This window comes from Heteronotia binoei, chromosome 1 (genome assembly GCF_032191835.1).
Source record: "Heteronotia binoei isolate CCM8104 ecotype False Entrance Well chromosome 1, APGP_CSIRO_Hbin_v1, whole genome shotgun sequence".
NCBI classification, from domain to species: domain Eukaryota; kingdom Metazoa; phylum Chordata; class Lepidosauria; order Squamata; family Gekkonidae; genus Heteronotia; species Heteronotia binoei.
In genome coordinates this window covers 259,012,415-259,029,232 of record NC_083223.1, presented here as the reverse complement: position 1 = coordinate 259,029,232, position 16,818 = coordinate 259,012,415, and the positions used below count along the sequence as shown (strand labels likewise).

Below are 16,818 nucleotides of genomic sequence, written 5' to 3'. Positions count from 1 at the left end.
TTCCTAAAGCCTCAGATACCCATGGATCAATTCTCCATTATGGGAATCAGTCTCCATAGGGCATAATGGAGTGTCCAGCAGACATTCCCCCCCTGCTTTCTGATAACCCTGAAGCGAGGGGAAGGACTCCAAACTAGAGGATCCCCCTGCCCCCACCTGGGGATTGGCAACTCTATGTGGAAAACCTTTGCCTTTATGCCAGTCACTTGTGGCTTTATGGCTGGTCACTGTGTAAAAACAGATGCTAGAATACATAGATGGCTGGTCTGATCCACAAGGGTCTTCTTATGTTTTAAAGAGAAATGCTTTTGAACATGCATAGAGTACATCTTCCTTTATGTAGAGTAACAACTGTGTCACAGCTGAACTTAGAAGATGACCGTTTTCGCACACAGCTTACCTCGCAGTCACAATCCGGTTCCCTCCGCAGCGTCTGGTTGGATTTTCCACCATCTGTGCCGAAGTTACAGGAAGTGCCGCAGCTTTTGCTTAGCAAACGTAAACCGCTAAAACCCAGTTTATGTTTGCTACGCAAAAGCCGCGGCACTTCCTGTAACTCCGGCGCAGATGGTGGGAAATCCAACAGACGCTGCGGAGGGAACAGGATTGTGACTGCGAGGTAAACTGTGTGCAAAAATGGTATAAATCTCCAAGACAACCAGGGCTTTTTTTTTTTTAGCAGGAACGCACAGGAAAGCAGTTCCGGCTGGCTTGGCATCAGGGGGTGTGACCTAATATGCAAATGAGTTCCTACTGGGCTTTTTCTACACAAAAGCCCAGTGTGAAACCATGGTGATGTCAGGGGATGTGGCCTAATATGCACATGAGTTCCTGCTGGGCCTTTTCTACAACAACAAAAAGCCCTGACAACCATTGTCACTGACTCAAAGTTTGAGATTTTTAGGTTGGGCTAAGCTCCAGAACATTGTTTGAATATTTGTCCCTCCTTCTCCCTTTTTAAAATAAATTAGTTACTGATTCCTTATTCCCTACCAGGGCAGAAAGTGCAAGGCTTTGAGATTTAAATCGCCACCATTACTAACAACACAGTGAGCGAAGATGATGATGTCTCAGTTGAGCTATTCAAAGTCCTAAAAGATGATGCTGTTAAAGTGATGCACACATTATGTCAACAAATTTGGAAAACACAACAGTGGCCACAGAATTGGAAAAGATCAGTTTATATTCCAATCCCAAAGAAGGGTAATGCCAAGGAATGTTCAAACTATCGCACCATTGCACTCATTTCACATGCCAGTAAGGTCATGTTAAAGATCCTACAAGCTAGGCTTCAGCAGTATGTAGATAGGGAACTGCCAGAAGTTCAAGCTGAGTTTCGGAGAGAAACTAGAGATCAAATTGCCAATATTTGATGGATTGTGGAGAAAACACGGGAGTATCAGAAAAACGTCTATTTCTGTTTCATTGACTATGCTAAAGCCTTTGATTGTGTGGATCACAAGTCATTAAAGAGATGCGAGTACCAGACATGTCTCCTGAGAAACCTGTATAAGGGTCAAGAAGCAACTGTCAGAATGGGATATGGAACAAGAATAAGAAAAGGAGTTCGACAAGGATGTATATTGTCACCCTCCTTATTTAATTTATATGCAGAATACATCATGCGGAATGCTGGCCTGGATGAAACACAAGCCGGAATTAAGATTGCCAACAACCTCAGATATGCAGATACTACTCTAATGGCAGAAAGTGAGGAGGACTTAAAGAATCTCTTGTTGAGGGTGAAAGAGGAAAGCACAAAAGTACGCTTGAAACTCAACTTCAAAAAAACTAAGATCATGGCATCTGGCCCCATCACACCTTGGCAAATAGAAGGGGAAGATATGGAAGTAGTGACAGACTTCACATTTCTGGGATCCAAGATCACTGCAGATGGTGACTGTAGCCATGAAATTAAAAGACGTTTGCTCCTTGGGAGGACTGCTATGGCACCTGGGCAGTATAATAAAAAGTAGAGACATCACCCTGCCGACAAAAGTCCATATAGTCAAAGCGATGTTATTCCCAGTAGTAATGTATGGCTGTGAGAGCTGGACCATAAGGAAGGCCGAGCGCAAAAGAATAGATGCTTTTGAGATGTGGTGCTGGAGAAGACTCTTGAGAGTCCCTCGGACTGCAAGAAGATCAAATCAGTCAGGCCTAAGGCAAATCAACCTTGACTGTTCCCTGGAAGGTCAGATGCTGAAGCTCAAATACTTTGGTCACCAAATGAGAAGGGAGCACTCACTGGAGAAGATCCTGATGCTAAGAAAAACAGAAGGCAAAAGAAGAAGGGGACGGCAAAAGATGAGATGGCTGGACAGCATTACTGATGTAACAAACACGAATTTGAGCAGACTTCGGAGGATGGTGGACGAAAGGAGGGCCTGGCGTGACTTTGTCCATGGGGTTGCAAAGAGTTGGACTGTGCGACTGAACAACAACAAACAAAAAGGAGACGCCAATCCTGGCCTCACTCTAGGCCTCTTTTTTGGAGAAGAGTGACATCTGGTGGTCAGAACTGGAATGGCCAGAGTCCACATTGTGGGCTTTTTAACACTTCTGTATTATTTATATTCATAATTTAAAACGTTTTTCACATATCATTTTAACTATATGGTTTTATGGTTCCAGTGAGTTGTTTTTAAAGTTTTATTCAATACGAAACATAACGAAAGGGATAAATAATCAGTAATTCATGCTACTGTGGATTCTAGCCAATTTCATACATCATAGAGGAAGAAGACGACAACAACGACAACAACTGCAGATTTATACCCCGCCCTTTCTCTCTTAATCAGAGACTCAGAGCGGCTTACAATCTCCTGTATCTTCTCCCCCCACAACAGACACCCTGTGAGGTGGATGGGGCTGAGAGGGCTCTTACACAGCAGCTGCCCTTTCAAGGACAACTCCTACAAGAGCTATGGCTGACCTAAGGCCATTCCAGCAGCTGTAAATAGAGGAGTGGGGAATCAAACCTGGTTCTCTCAGATTAGAGTCTGCACACTTAACCACTACACCAAACTGGGTTGGGGTCCTGGGTCCCCACCCTGTTTCCTGTGTAACAATTACATGGGAGTTCTGGGTTCTCCGCAATTCATGCCACACCTGATTTGGATGGTGCTATTTGGTCTGCTGGCCCTGACCTCGATAGCTCAGGCTAGCCTGATCTCGTCAGATCTCGCAAGTTAAACAGGGTCAAGCTTGCAAGATTTGGATATGGATGAGATACTTCCAAGGAATATCAGAGTTGTGATGGGGAAACAGGCAATGGCAAACACCTCTGGAGGTATCTTGCCTTGAAAACTCTACGGGGTCACCCTAAGTCAGCTGTGACTTGATGGAACTTTCCATCACATTTGCCCACTGAGGAAACCTATCTGCACAACTGTGGGTTTTCCTAGCAGACCAAACAGTACCCCCCAGGCCTGTTTCAGCTCAGAAAAATGGAGAAGGGGAAGGCTGAAACCCTTTCTCCAGTTACAATCTGAATCAGACACTGCACATACACAGGAACTGAGAATACACAATTCACACATGACCTCTACACAGGACAAAGGGTGAGGATCCCAAACCCAACCTGTGTTCTCCATAATGCATGTGTGCACACATATAGACACACACACACAAACACAGGGCAAATGCCATGTGGGGGCGGAAACCATCAAGAGCATGTAAATAAGAGTTACCAACTTCCAGGTAGGGCCTGGAGCTCTCCCAGAATTACAACTGATCTCCAAGCTACAGAGATCAGTTTCTTTGTAGAAAATGGCAGCTTCAGAGTGTGAACTCTATGGTTCACCATAAAGCCTAGGGGAAACATAAGACCCTTCCTGGGCTCTCCTCCCAAGCCATTAGGGTTGCCAGGTCCTGCCTAGCAGCTGGTGGGGGGATCCTGCATCTTCTCTGGGAGTTCATCTGTGGCACAATGACATCATCCAGAAGTGACATCATCATGTCACTGCCCTTGGGGGAGTGACAGCCAAGTTTTTAGGCAAAACTCTATGGTTTGTAGCCGACTTTACCATAGAGTTTTGTCCAAAACCTAGAGTGTCGCTGCATGATGTTGGCGATGTGATGACATCACTTCCAGGTGATGTCATCACGTCTCCTTTGGGGCCAGCTGGGGGTGAGATTTCCCCATGGGGAAGTGTCCCCCCAAAGCAGGGGTTTCCCCACCCCCAGTAGGGGTCTGGCAACCCTATAAGCCATAGAATTTCCCAAGCCATAGTTGAGAATCCTAATTTAAGGTTACCACCCTCCAGGTGGTGGCTGGAGATCTCCTGCAATTACAACTGCTCTACAGGCAAAAGAAATCATTTCACCTGGAGAAATTGGCCGCTTCAGAAGGAGGACTCTATGGCATCATACCCTGTTGAAGTCCCTCCCCTCCCCAAACTCCGCCCTCCTCAGGATCCACCCCCAAATCTCCAGGTATTCCCAACTCAAAGCTGGCAACTCTACCTAGCACACATGAATGTTCCCCACCCTGAGACACACAGCTACTTCCAGTGGGTGGAGGGGCTGGCTGAGATCATGAAAACAGCACTGGAGAGAACAAGACAAATCCCTCTCCCCTCTGATCAATATCAAACTCCCTGGGGCAGCTGCTATTTACAGACAAACAAACAGCAAGGGATTCATTCATGGTTGTCTCAGCTCTGGGCCTGAGTTTTGTAATCCACCTCAGAGATATACAGCGGAATAGAAAGTGCTACTGCATAACCAGTGGATTGTGATGAGCTTCAGAGGGTCACAAATATGCCTTGTAGGGTCACCAATCTCCAGGTGGTAGCTGGAGATCAGCTGGGAGTACAACTGATCTCATAAGAACATAAGAGAAGCCAGGGCCGGATTAACAATTAGGCCAAGTAGGCATTGGCCTGTGGGCCCCCACGCCTTTAGGGGCCCCAGGCCAGCTTTCCCCCCCCCCCGGTTCCCTCCCCCCCCCCCCCGCTTGCAGCCCTCAGAGCCTGCACACACAGTCAGCAAATGAGCCGCTCTTTGCCAGTTTGCCTGGTGCTGCTGATGTCATTGCCAAGTTTGCCTCTCTCTGTCTCTCCCCCACAAGTTTGTCAAAGGGACTTTTGAGAAGCTGCCTGCAGGCTGCAGTGGGGGCCACAGGTGGCAGGGTGGGAGCTCCGATTCTGAGATAATTTTCAAGGGAGCCCCCAAGTTTTTGACTGCCTAGGGGCATCCACGATGTTTAATCTGGCACTGCATCCAGTCCAACGCTCTGTCACACAGTGGCCAAAAAAACTAGGTGCCATCAGGAGCTCCATCAGTGGGGCCAGGACACTAGAAACCCTCCCACTGTGCCCCCTCAAGCACCAAGAATACAGAGCATCACTGCCCCAGGCAGAGAGTTCCAACAATACGCTGTGGCTAATAGCCACTGGCGGACCTCTGCTCCATATGTTTATCCAATACCCTCTTGTAGCCATCTGTGCTTGTAGATGCCACCACCTCCTGTTGCAGTGAATTCTATGTGTTAATCACCCTTTGGGTGAAGAAGTACTTCCTTTTATCCATTCTAGTCTAACTGCTTAGCAATTTCATAGAATTCCCAAGAGTTCTTGTATTGTGAAAAAGGAAGAAAAGGACTTCTACCTCCTCTATCCCATGCATAATCTTGTAAACATCTTTGAGTGAAGAAGTACTTCCTTTTATCCATTCTAACCCGACTGCTCAGCAATTTCATGGAGTTCCTGTATTGTAAGAAAGAAGAAGAAGAAGAATTGCAGATTTTTACCCCGCCCTTCTCTCTGAATCAGAGACTCAGAGCGGCTTACAGAAAGAGCGGGAGAAAAGTACTTCTTTCTCTATGACGACAGAGATCAGTTCACTGGAGAATAGTGCCACTTTGAAAAGCAGATTCTATGGTATTATGCCCCAAACCCTGTCCTCCTTAGACTCCACCTCCAAAGCCTCCAGATATTTCTCAACCCAGAGATGGCAACCCTAATGCCTTGGTTTGTTTCAGGTTTTCCAGTCCAGTGGGTTTTCCAAGTTGCTGCTGTCCAAATTCAAATACTCTGCATCTCCCCTGGAAAAAGCTTTTACTTTTGCAACTGGGGGGGGGGGGGGCAGGAAAGGAACACAGATGTGTGTGTGTGTGTGCAGGGTGAATCAGCAAGTGGACAAGGAGGGGGGAAAGCATGTCCGCCCTCCAGCAGGATTCTTGGCAGTATGACTCAGAGGCCTTTGAAATGCGTGAATGAGATGAAGCTGGTTTCCCTGCCCAGGGAAAGGTGGACCGCAATTGCCTTTAGCCTTCCGTTGTGTACCTACCAAGGTGGGTGTGCATGGTGAGGGAGAGGGAGGTTAGGCCAAGAAGACAATGGGAATGGAGCCTCAGGGCAGGACACTTAGTTGTAGGGCGGGTTTCAGATATGGGTCCCACCCTTCTGAATGACAGAGCCAGTACCAGCCGGAGACTCACAGCAGCAAATTTTTGAAAGAAGATCATGCCTTTGCTTCAAAAATCCTAGATTAGAGCAACAGACAAGAAAGACAGACCCAGTATCCAGCTTCCAGATGAGTTCAGCTTCTAAAGGTACTGTTCTCCAGAGAGCACCCTGACCTGGATAGCCCAGGCAAACCAGATCTCTTCAGATCTTGGAAGCTAAGCAGGGTAGGCCCTAGCTAGTATTTGGATGAGCGACCTCCAAGGAATACCAGGGGTGTGACACGCAGGCAGGCAATGGCAAACCACCTCTGAAATGTCTCTTGCCTTAACAACAAGTCTAACTCTCCTCACCTAGAGGTGCATAATGCTAAAAACAGCAAGACTTTCTGGCTGCCAGCCAATCTTGGGATCTCCTCACTACACAACACATACTGCCATATGATAATTATTATTTATTCTCCATAGAAGGCCACCTAGTTAACATCTCCTAGTCATCCCGAGTTAGGGCTGCCTACTTCCAGGTGAGGCCTGGAGATCTCCCAGGATTATAACGGATTACAGAGCTCAGTTCACCTGGAGAAAATGGCTGCTTTAGAGGGTGGACTCCATACTCTGCTGAGGCCCCTCCCCTTCCCAAATCCCACTAGGATTGTCAGGTCCCCCATGACTGCCAGTGGGGGTGGGGGGGTAAGTTTCCCTGTTTAAGGTTGGGAAACTCCTGGAGATTTGGGGGTGGAACCTGGGGACTAGGCCTTCAGTGGGGCACAACTCCACAAAGTCCACCCTCCAAAGCATCCCTTTTCTCCAGGGGAACTAATCTCTGTAATCTGGAGGTGAGTTGTAATTTTGGCAGATACTGGGTCTACCTGGAGGCTGGCATCCCTAATTACAGAAATCAACCCATTAGAGAAAATGGCTGTTTTAGACTCCACCTTCCCAAACTCTGCACCCCCCAGGCTCCATCCCCAAATTACAAATCCAGAGGCGAACGCTCACATCCACAAAAAAGCTGTACAGTATATATACTTTATATCTGTTTGAAATAGATTATTTTCCACACAATTTTCTTTTTAAAAAATTATTGTAGAGTGTATACTTTACAGCTTTTTGTGGCTGTGAGCGTTTGCTTCTTGATTTGTGTTTTCACTTGGCTTCCTCTTTTGTTGGTTTTTTCCCACCCCCTAATCTTCAGGGATTTCCCAACTCAGTTGGCAACCAAACCTAGGCAGTGTGTGACTACTCTGTTGGGGGGTGAGGGGATCATGGAACTAGAGGTCCATGAGGAAGCAGCCTATGTTGAGGGTGGTATAATTTTTTAAAAAGGCCTCAGGATGGCCTCATCTCAAACCAGGTCTCTGACTCCCAACTAGGCCTCAATGCTGAGACCCAGGAAATAATCCACAGCAGGCCTTTTGAGCATGTGCAAAGTGACTCATCAGATTATGTTTCAATTTGGCATGACTGGACGATGCCTTGAGAGAATGAATCATTATGCCTGAGAAACGCCATTCAGAATATCCATGTGACGCAACCTCTTGCCTTCTCACCAAGCTCTTCCTCAAAGCCCCTTTTCTGTGACGCCTTTAGCTCTTGAGGCCAATCTCATTTATTTATGAGAATGATTTTTCTCATCCTGCTTTTCAAAATGTAATTTGTTCAAAGCAACTGAGATTTTTTTTTTAAATCACAAATAAAAAAACCAAGTTTAAACTAATTCAAATACCAACAAGAATAGAGCACAGAAAATTAAACTTTTAAAATATGGGGGCATCAAAATAAAAGCCCGTTCATAAGCTTGCCAGTTTTTAAAGTCTTCACTGGGCTTGCATCTTCAGTTTCATGAACATTATAGAATCACAGAGTTGGAAGGGTCCATACAGGCCATCTAGTCCAACCCCCTGCTCAATGCAGACTCAGACTAGACAAGAGCATCCCTGACAAGGGTTTGTCCAGCTGCTGCTTAAAGAATGCCAGTGAGGGGGAGCTCACCACCTCGCTAGGTAGCTGGTTCCACTGTTGAACAACTCTGACTGTCAACAAGTTTTTCCTAATATCCAGCAGGTACTTTCCCACTCTTACCTTAGACACATTACTGCAAGTCATCTCCTCTGCTGCCAAAAGGAACCTCTTCTAAGTGACAGCCCTTCAAATACTTCAAGAGAGCCATCATTCATGTCTCCCCTCAGCCTCTTCTTCTCCAGACTGAACATTCCCAGGTCCCTCAGCCTTTCCTCATAGAGCTTGGTCTCCAAATCCCCAATCATCCTCGTTGCTCTCCTCTGCACCTGCTCCATTCTGTCCACATCCTTTTTGAAGTGAGAACTCCAGAACTGCACGCAATACTCCTGGTGCAGCCTAACCAATGCAGTTATCTTATTAAGTTTCAGACCATCTCTGTAAAATGGTGACAGAAAGTGCCGTTAAGTTGCAGCCAATTTACAACAACCCTGGTAGGTTTTTAAGGCAAAAGACAGAGGTGGTTTGCCATTACCTTCGTGTAGCAACCTTGGACTTCCCTGGTGGTCTCCAACCCAAGTACTAACCAGGGCTTACGGTACTCTGCTTTGCTTCCAAGATTCAGCCACCCAAGTCAGGGTCCCACAGAAGCTTGCTGAGTGACCATGGGCCAGTCATTTCCTTTCAGACTAGCCAAACTCAAAGGGTTGTTCTGAAGATAAAATGGAAGATGGGAGAATGACATTGTAAGCAGGCCTCATTTTGGACAGTTCACAGGAGCAGAGCTCTGGAACCTCTAAATTTTATTGTGCTCTTTCTTTCTTACCCCCCCCCCCAAATAATTGCTTCTAGGCTCCATTAGTCAAACCCCCTGTGAGAATTTTGCTGAACTCTAAGATTTGACAAACTTTCTAATATTTTTCCCCACAACAAATGGGAAAATAACCAAAACATATCAAGCAGACAGATGGAAATCTTCATCATGCCACTGTAGCCATATAGGAGAAAATAATTTAAGAAGTATGATGGGAGTAAGGTTTTAGTATGATGATTATAATTCAAAAAGCATTTTAAGGTGGAGGCTGAGCTGATATAATTTAGTACACTATCCAGAGATGTCAGGGGTGTATGGCATATGCAAATAAGTTGTGCTAATGAGCTCCAGGACCTCTTTTTCTACAAAATGACCCCTGGTTGTAAGCCACTTTGGGTCCCCATTGGGAAGAAAAGTACAGCATAAATATTTAAATAAAGAAAAAAAGGGAGACCACCAAAGAAGTCCAGGGTCACTGCTCAGAGGCAGGCAACAGCAAACCATCTCTGTCTCTTGCCCTGAAAACCCTACCCCAAGGGTCCTCAGACTTTCTGAGCCATGGGCACCTTTGGAATTCTGAACACAGCAGACTGGGCATAGCCACAACATAACTCCCACAAAATGATTTCTGCACGAGGGGGAGCCAGCCACAAAAATGACTGCCACAGCTTACCTTTAGTCATATGGTGAAGGTTCGTGTGCAGTGGTGGCAACTGCTGTTGTTGAAGCAGTGACCTTAAACGTCATCTGAACAGCCAATCAAATCTCCAGTGGTCAAGCAGAAGCCCTTGTGGGCAAAAGCACCCCCACCAGCCCACACACCTTCTAAAACCAGGTAAGGTGTTGGCAGGTGACATGGTCCTCACAGGCACCATGCTGGGTATATATGCCCTTTTGTTCACAGGATTGCTATTAAGTCAGCAACTCCCTGACAACATTTTCCACCACCAATCATTACCAAAGGCCTGGGAGAACAAACTTGGGTTTCATCTGGTGCCTGAGAATAATTTTTTTTTAAAGGATACTAGGTGAACAGACACAGGGCAAACATCCTGCAAGAAAGGCACCCCCACAGAGAGAGCCCCGTGTCTGGGGCTACCCACCTCCCCTCAGAAGACAGGGAAACCCAGAACAGGGATCTCTGAGGAGGCTACCAACGAACAGACCGTGGTCCGAAAAGGCACACCAGGCTCAGGCTGTTGGGGGCTTGTAAGGGCAATGACCAGCACCTTACATTGAGCTCAGAAACAAACTGACAGCTTGTAACGTTCCTTCGATGCTGTCAAGATGTGTTCCCAGTCATCTTACCCAGTCAGCAGTCCTGCAGCTGCGCGCTGAATCACCTGAAGTTTCCAAACAGTTTTCCCATCAGGGAAGCTCCCAAGAAGGCCCATGAAACGATGGCTCTTCACCAGTGGTTTTTGTGTATGTGCGTGCGCCTGTGTGTGCATCTGTGTGTGTGTATATGCACGTGTACCTGCCTGAAGTCGTGGCTGGCTTCTGGCTGCTCCTACTGGGGCTTGGACATTCAGAAAGGTGGCTTTTTATTGCCTGCTTCTGGTATTCCTTGGAGGTCTCCCATCCAAGTATTTGCCATGGTCGGCCTTGCTTACCTTCCGAGTTCTGGCTTGCCTGGGCTATCCAGGCCTTTCTACCAGTGTTCTGACCTCTAGTATCCCGAGGCAGACTGTCTTTATCCACAGAGGTTCTGTCATGGAACACAACTAGGATTCTATTATAGAATCTGTGCCCCGCTTAATCTGTCCTACTGTGTTTCAGTTCTTTTTGGTGGCTCCATTCTTCCACCATCCTAATGTGTTGGTTATTGAACGCGCCATGTTGTTGATAGTATTTACTCCTGTGTCATTCACCTTGAATCCCTGTGAGCAGTGTTCCCTCTCAGCTGAGTTAGTGTGAGCTAGCTAACAGGTTTTTAGCCTCCAGCCGCTCCAGCTCGCACATTTTTGTCTTAGCTCAGGAAAATCGGCCCCAGAGCAAACTAATTGATGTAGTAGCTCACAAAGCAGAATTTTTGCTCACGAGACACCACAGCTTATTGGGAGTATTGCCTGTGTGACAGGCAAACTATATAAGTAACACAGATAAATGTGTGAAAATGGCCTTGCGCAAATAGGAATGTCATAAAGGAACCCTACATACAGAAATGTTTGAAATACATCTACCTTTTAAAAAGAACATTTAACTGCTGCTTTGCAGCCTTGCATACCAAGGTGCCATCTGCAACCCAATGTGCCATTTCCATCCAGGGGGCAGTCTACTGGAGGCGGGGGGGGGGGGAGAAGCAAGTGCCCAAGCAGGGCCACGAGGCTTCCCGCTCTTGTTTGTATCTGGGACTCAAGAGGTCCCCTGCCTCCACATGGAGGCTCCATTTTCCTCATTCTTGCCTCCTCCCCTCCCACAGTTGCTGCGTGACCTTGAGAAAGGGAGGGCAGGGCACCTCCACGTTTGGCTCCCGTTAAGTAGGGGGGGAAAGGGGGGGGGTCTACTAGATCACATTTCCCCCTTTGCAATGCTATCTGCGTTCCACCACCAACATCCCCCCCCCCAAAAAAAAGACTGCAAAAGGCGCCCCTTCCTAGCCAAAGGAAGGCGACAGCGCAGCGCCTTGGAGAGGACGCGCGAGACGCCGCGCGGCGGGGGGCGGGGGCAACGTGGGCCGGCGCCCCGCCCCTCCGATCTGCATATTCCTCGGCAAGCCCCGCCCCTAACCAGCTGGAGGAAACCGAGTAGGAAGTGGGTTGCGATGTCCTTTTGTGTCCTACAGCCGGAGCGAGGAGCGAGCGCGCAGCCCCAGCCTATGGCCCGGCGGGTGCCCGGCGCGCGGGGCCACTGAGCCGCCTAGCCCCGGACTGAAGCAAGCCGCCGCCTCCCAACCCTGCCCCCTTGTCTGCCACCAAGGTCAGTGCGCTCGGGGGAGGCGGGGAGAGGTGGCGACGGGGGGGGCGCTGCTGATCGCACCCCCCCTCCCTCTATACCGGCTCCATGTGACTGGCGCTAGAGGAATGGGAGGGGGGGGAGATCACGCACGGTGGTGCAAGGAAAGAGTGACCGTGCTAGAGGACTGGCGGTGGGTGGTGGAAAGGACCCGAGGGAGGCACGGCGGGAGCCTTGGCACCCCCCAGGCGTGCCCCCAGAAGACAGATCGTGGGAGGGGGCTCCAGAAAGACAAGCGCCCGGGCCCTCCAAGTGCTCCAGAAGTCGCATATGGAGCGAGACAGACGCGTTGCCAGACGCGTCGAGATGCGTGCCTGTGTGTGTGTGTGTATACACAGATCACGGTGGTGTTCGTGTGGCCTCCCTGCGAGACCCGGGGAAAGGACTTGGACGGACTCTGTGCCGTAGCAGTTGCAGCTGCGGGGCAGGACGTCTCTCCTGGATATGCTGCAGGGTGCGTGGATTGGGGGGCGGGAAGCACAAATGGATCCTTAGCTTGGATGTTCGGGTAGGACTGACGCCACCGAGGTGTCCGAGAAGGTCATACGGTGCAACTGGGCGGAGGGGGGGGGGAGGAACCCGCTTGCTTGTGCGGGTGTAGATGGGTGCTGCGTGGAGTGAAAGCTGCGCAGGCCTGCTTGCGGAGGGACCAAAGGACCCCAGCGAAGAGACTAGGAGAAATGGAATGCTTGGGACATATTTTTACAGCTCTAGGCGGGACATGCTGTTCCCACTTGCGCTGGTGCTGGGCAGTGTTCCCGCTAAACTGCAGAGTCTTGTGAGCAAAAATTCTACTTTGTGAGCTACTGGCATTAAAGTTGTGAGCTCCTGCATAAATTAATGTGCTCTGGGGTCATCCTTCCTGAGCAAAGACAAAAATGTGTGAGGTGGAGGCTAAAAATCTGTGAGCTAGCTCACACTTACTCAGCTTTGAGGGAAGACTGGTGGCGGGATATAGTTGTTATAACCTCCGCTGCCACAGGGACAGGTAAACATTTCCTGCGTCTGCGGGATGGCAGACATGAGTCTGTAAATATGTGGAGCCAGCTACCTTTGCAGGAGGGGGTTTGTGAGCAGAGAGGCTCTGATGGACCCTACTGTCTTGAGGGGGCGGGGGGGGGGTCATAGTGTTTACATGGGGAAAGTGTGGCAGAAATGAGCTGCAGGAGGGTCAAAGGTCACAGGCATGGCTGTGCTGGAGAAATCTGAGGGGATTCGGATGGAAACGTGATCAAAACTCACAAACGGGCACCAGAATGACATGCAGGTCTGAGTTTCAGAGCAGATAGAGTCTTCGGCCCGGATGGCAGTGACTGATCATATTATCTTTGTGGTGTCCATGTTTCTGAACGCTCTCTCTCTCTGCACCCACAGCACTATGCAAGGACAATGGGAAGCCTGAGCGATAAGCACACCCGCTTGTCCAAATGGCTTTTGCTAACTTAGGGGTGTGACAGGCAGTGTTCCCTCTGAGCTGAGTTAGTGTGAGCTAGCTCACCATTTTTTAGCCTCCAGCTCACACATTTTTGTCTCGGCTCAGGAAAAATGGCCCTAGAGCAAACTAATTTATGCAGTAGCTCACAACTTTAATGCCGGTAGCTCATAAAGTAGAATATTTCCTCACAAGACTCCACAGCTTAGAGGGAACATTGGGGAAAAGTTGGGCAATTATAACCAAAGCCCCCCCCCCTCTCTTCTGGATCCCCTCCTGCCTCTGCTTGCACAAACTCCACTCTGGACTGATTGAGTAAGGGACCAGACACAGTGCTAAGGGGACAAAGGTCAAGAGAATGGCCAGGCAAAATGGGGAAAGAGAGGCCCGTGGGTAGAATCAAGGGGGAGGTGTCCTTCAGTGCCATCTTTCATGCATGACCTTACACTGCTGTAGGATGCCCTGGTGTGCGCACATGGGTGGTGTTTCTCTTTGGCTCAGAACTCGGGACGGAACTCCTTAAAGCCAAGTTAGTGCTATAGTCCCCTCTTTACCAGACTGTTTGTTTGGAACTGGAGCATACAAAATGGTTCCCGGCGGGAGTGTTTACCTGTTCCCAGGGCTTTTTTTGCAGCAGAAACTCCTTTGCGTATTAGGACACACACCCCTGATGTATCCAATCCTCCTGGAGCTTACAGTAGGCCCTGTACTAAGAGCCCTATAAGCTCTTGGGGGATTGGCTACATCAAGGGGGGTGTGACCTAATAGGCAAAGGAGTTCCAAAAAAAGCCCTGTTTCCCAGACTCTGATGAAGATGTCAGGGAACGGAGACCCTCAACCCACCATATTCAAAACCCTCTTCATAAATTCCTGGAGGGAGACATACACATTTCTTAAGCTGGTGTCTGAGGAGGGCGGAGAAGTAAAATCTGGTTTGGAGGGGAGAAGAGGGGTGTAAGGTACGCTGGGAAGAATTCTGAGTCAGGTTGCAGGGAGTCTGACGTGGTCCGACCTTGATATGTAGGATGCCCAGTGGGCAATAGGAAGTCCAGTTGAGCTCGCCGATCTGCTTGAAATAATCCTTTGGTGACCCTTATCTTCTTTCTGTAGTGTTCTCATTTATATACAAGTTAATATCAATATTAATACTCATATACAATTAATCTTATGGAATCAGGTTATAAAGCATAAATACTTACATACATACAATAAAATACCTAGTAAGAATTTTAAGTTATATAGATGTGTCTAGATATGTAGACCATTTTCTATCCAAGGAGAGAGATCAAGATGAAAACAAGATTAAAATTAAGGCAATAATTCCTGCATCAGAATACAATCAATCTAATTGAACCCATACTATCATTAAACTACTAAGTAAACATTGCTAAGAATCCTTAACTGCCTAAATAATTTTTATGCAGACTATTACAGATTATTCCAAAAAAATTGCTATCGAGTAATTACTATTAGGTGTGATCCACAACTGACACAGTAAAAGAAAAGGAAGGCAGAAAAAGAGAGAAATAAAAAAGTACTAATAAAAGGAAAAGAAACAAAAAACAAAACTGAAGAAAAATATTAAAAACTTATAAGTAGAGAAGATGTTCTGGTTTGTGTGGCTGAATATCATTTGCTGTAATGAACTCAATAGTGTTAACGGTGTGAGGGTGTGTGGTGGGGAATTCATGGTGGTTTGTTTGTATGTGTGCGGGGGGGGGGTGGGAATAATCCTTGTGGCACTGAAGTGGGGCAGAGCTATGGCAGGTTGTTGAGCCAAGAGGCTATTCTTGTCCTTGGGCCGCTTGTATTTAACTCTTGAACTCCCAGAGTGTTAACTGTCTCCAGAGAGCCAACGCATAAGGTGGCGGCGAGAGTGTGCCTTCTGTCGTGCCACCTCCATTCCTGCCAGGGTGCCTGTTTGTGTCTCCCTGGAGTGACCTTGAGGCCATTCTGGATGCTGGTAGCTGGTGACTGTGCCAGCAGCTGAGATGAGGAGCAGGGGCAGAAGACGGGATTTTGGAAGAAGGTGGGCTCACAGGCCTGCATGACAGAACCTATCCCAAGGGGTTCTATAACTCCCAGACTCGGGAGGTGAGCTAAAATCCAGGCATTCTGGAGAGATTCTGTGGGACTATTTCCATTTGCAGTGTGTGAGTTAAGGTCTTTACTGGTTCCTGGAAACCAGCACCTTTCTGGTGTTCATTTAATGGGATGAATGGAAGGATAGGGGGTGTTCTCCTGCTTCCCACCATGGACATGAGGTTGAGAGTGTACCTCCCCTAATTCAAGCGGCACAGCTGAGACGTCATCCTGCAGTTTCGGGACTTGCCACTGAGATGAATCCCTAATTATCCCTCAGGCTGCCCTGAGCCTGCTCTGGCGGGGAGGGCGGGATATAAATCAAATAAATAAATAGCTGGGAACTTTAGAGAAACAGCTTCTGGTGGATTGCAGGCCTTTTATCCCTGCCTGGCAGGGGTGTCAAACATGTGGCCCAGGGGCCGAATCAGGCCCCCGAGCAACTGCCTCTTGTCTGCTTCCCTCTCCCTCTCTCTTGCATTCTTCTGCATCTCAGCTTGCTTTGCAAGGCTTGCTCAATTGCATAGGAGCTACAGAGCAAAACCTTGATTTTCTCCATTGGTTGAGGCTCCTTCCCTCCTGGTCCCCTGGGGAGGGAAAGAGCCAGAGCTTCCTTTGCCCAGTTCCCAGGATCTCATGGAAGAAATACAAAGAAAACCCCTTTAAGACCAACAAGTGGTAATGTTTTAAGCATATTTTATTTTAACGGGTTTTTTTTTTTATTTAGTCGTGTTTGTCTCTGTCCTTTAAAAAGTTTATATCCCTACTATCTAATCTAAAATAGGTACACACACAGCTCGACACAGCCCAGCCCGACACGGTCTCATTTATGTCAGATCCAGCCCTCATAACAAATGAGTTTGACACCCCTGCAGGGTTTTCAAGGCAAACGATGTTCAGAGGTGAGGTTTAGCATCATGACCATCTGACAAGATGGAGCTAGCCTGAGCCAGGCAGTGGGTCATGCAAAAGCCCTCTCTCTGTCTGAGATCCTGGAGAGCTGCTGCCAGTTTGAGTAGATGAAACTGATCACGATGGACCAAGGGTCTGATTCAGTATTCTGCAGCATCACTCATTCAAGTTGGGGAGGGATGGTGGCTCAGTGGTAGAGCATCTGCTTGGTAAGCAGAAGGTCCCAGGTTCAATCCCCAGCATCTCCAACTAAAA

General features: G+C 48.1%; 1 protein-coding gene across 1 annotated transcript in view; it reads right to left on the bottom strand.

Annotated features, from left to right (window-relative positions):
* Nucleotides 1-8,916: 8,916 nt before the first annotated feature.
* The window catches only part of TRMT112 (tRNA methyltransferase activator subunit 11-2), a 40,935-nt gene continuing 33,033 nt past the window's right edge, over nucleotides 8,917-16,818 (bottom strand). The window contains exon 5 of the mRNA XM_060254573.1: nucleotides 8,917-8,928. The gene's annotated coding sequence lies outside the window, so the exon portion shown is untranslated. The remainder of the gene's footprint in view (nucleotides 8,929-16,818) is intronic.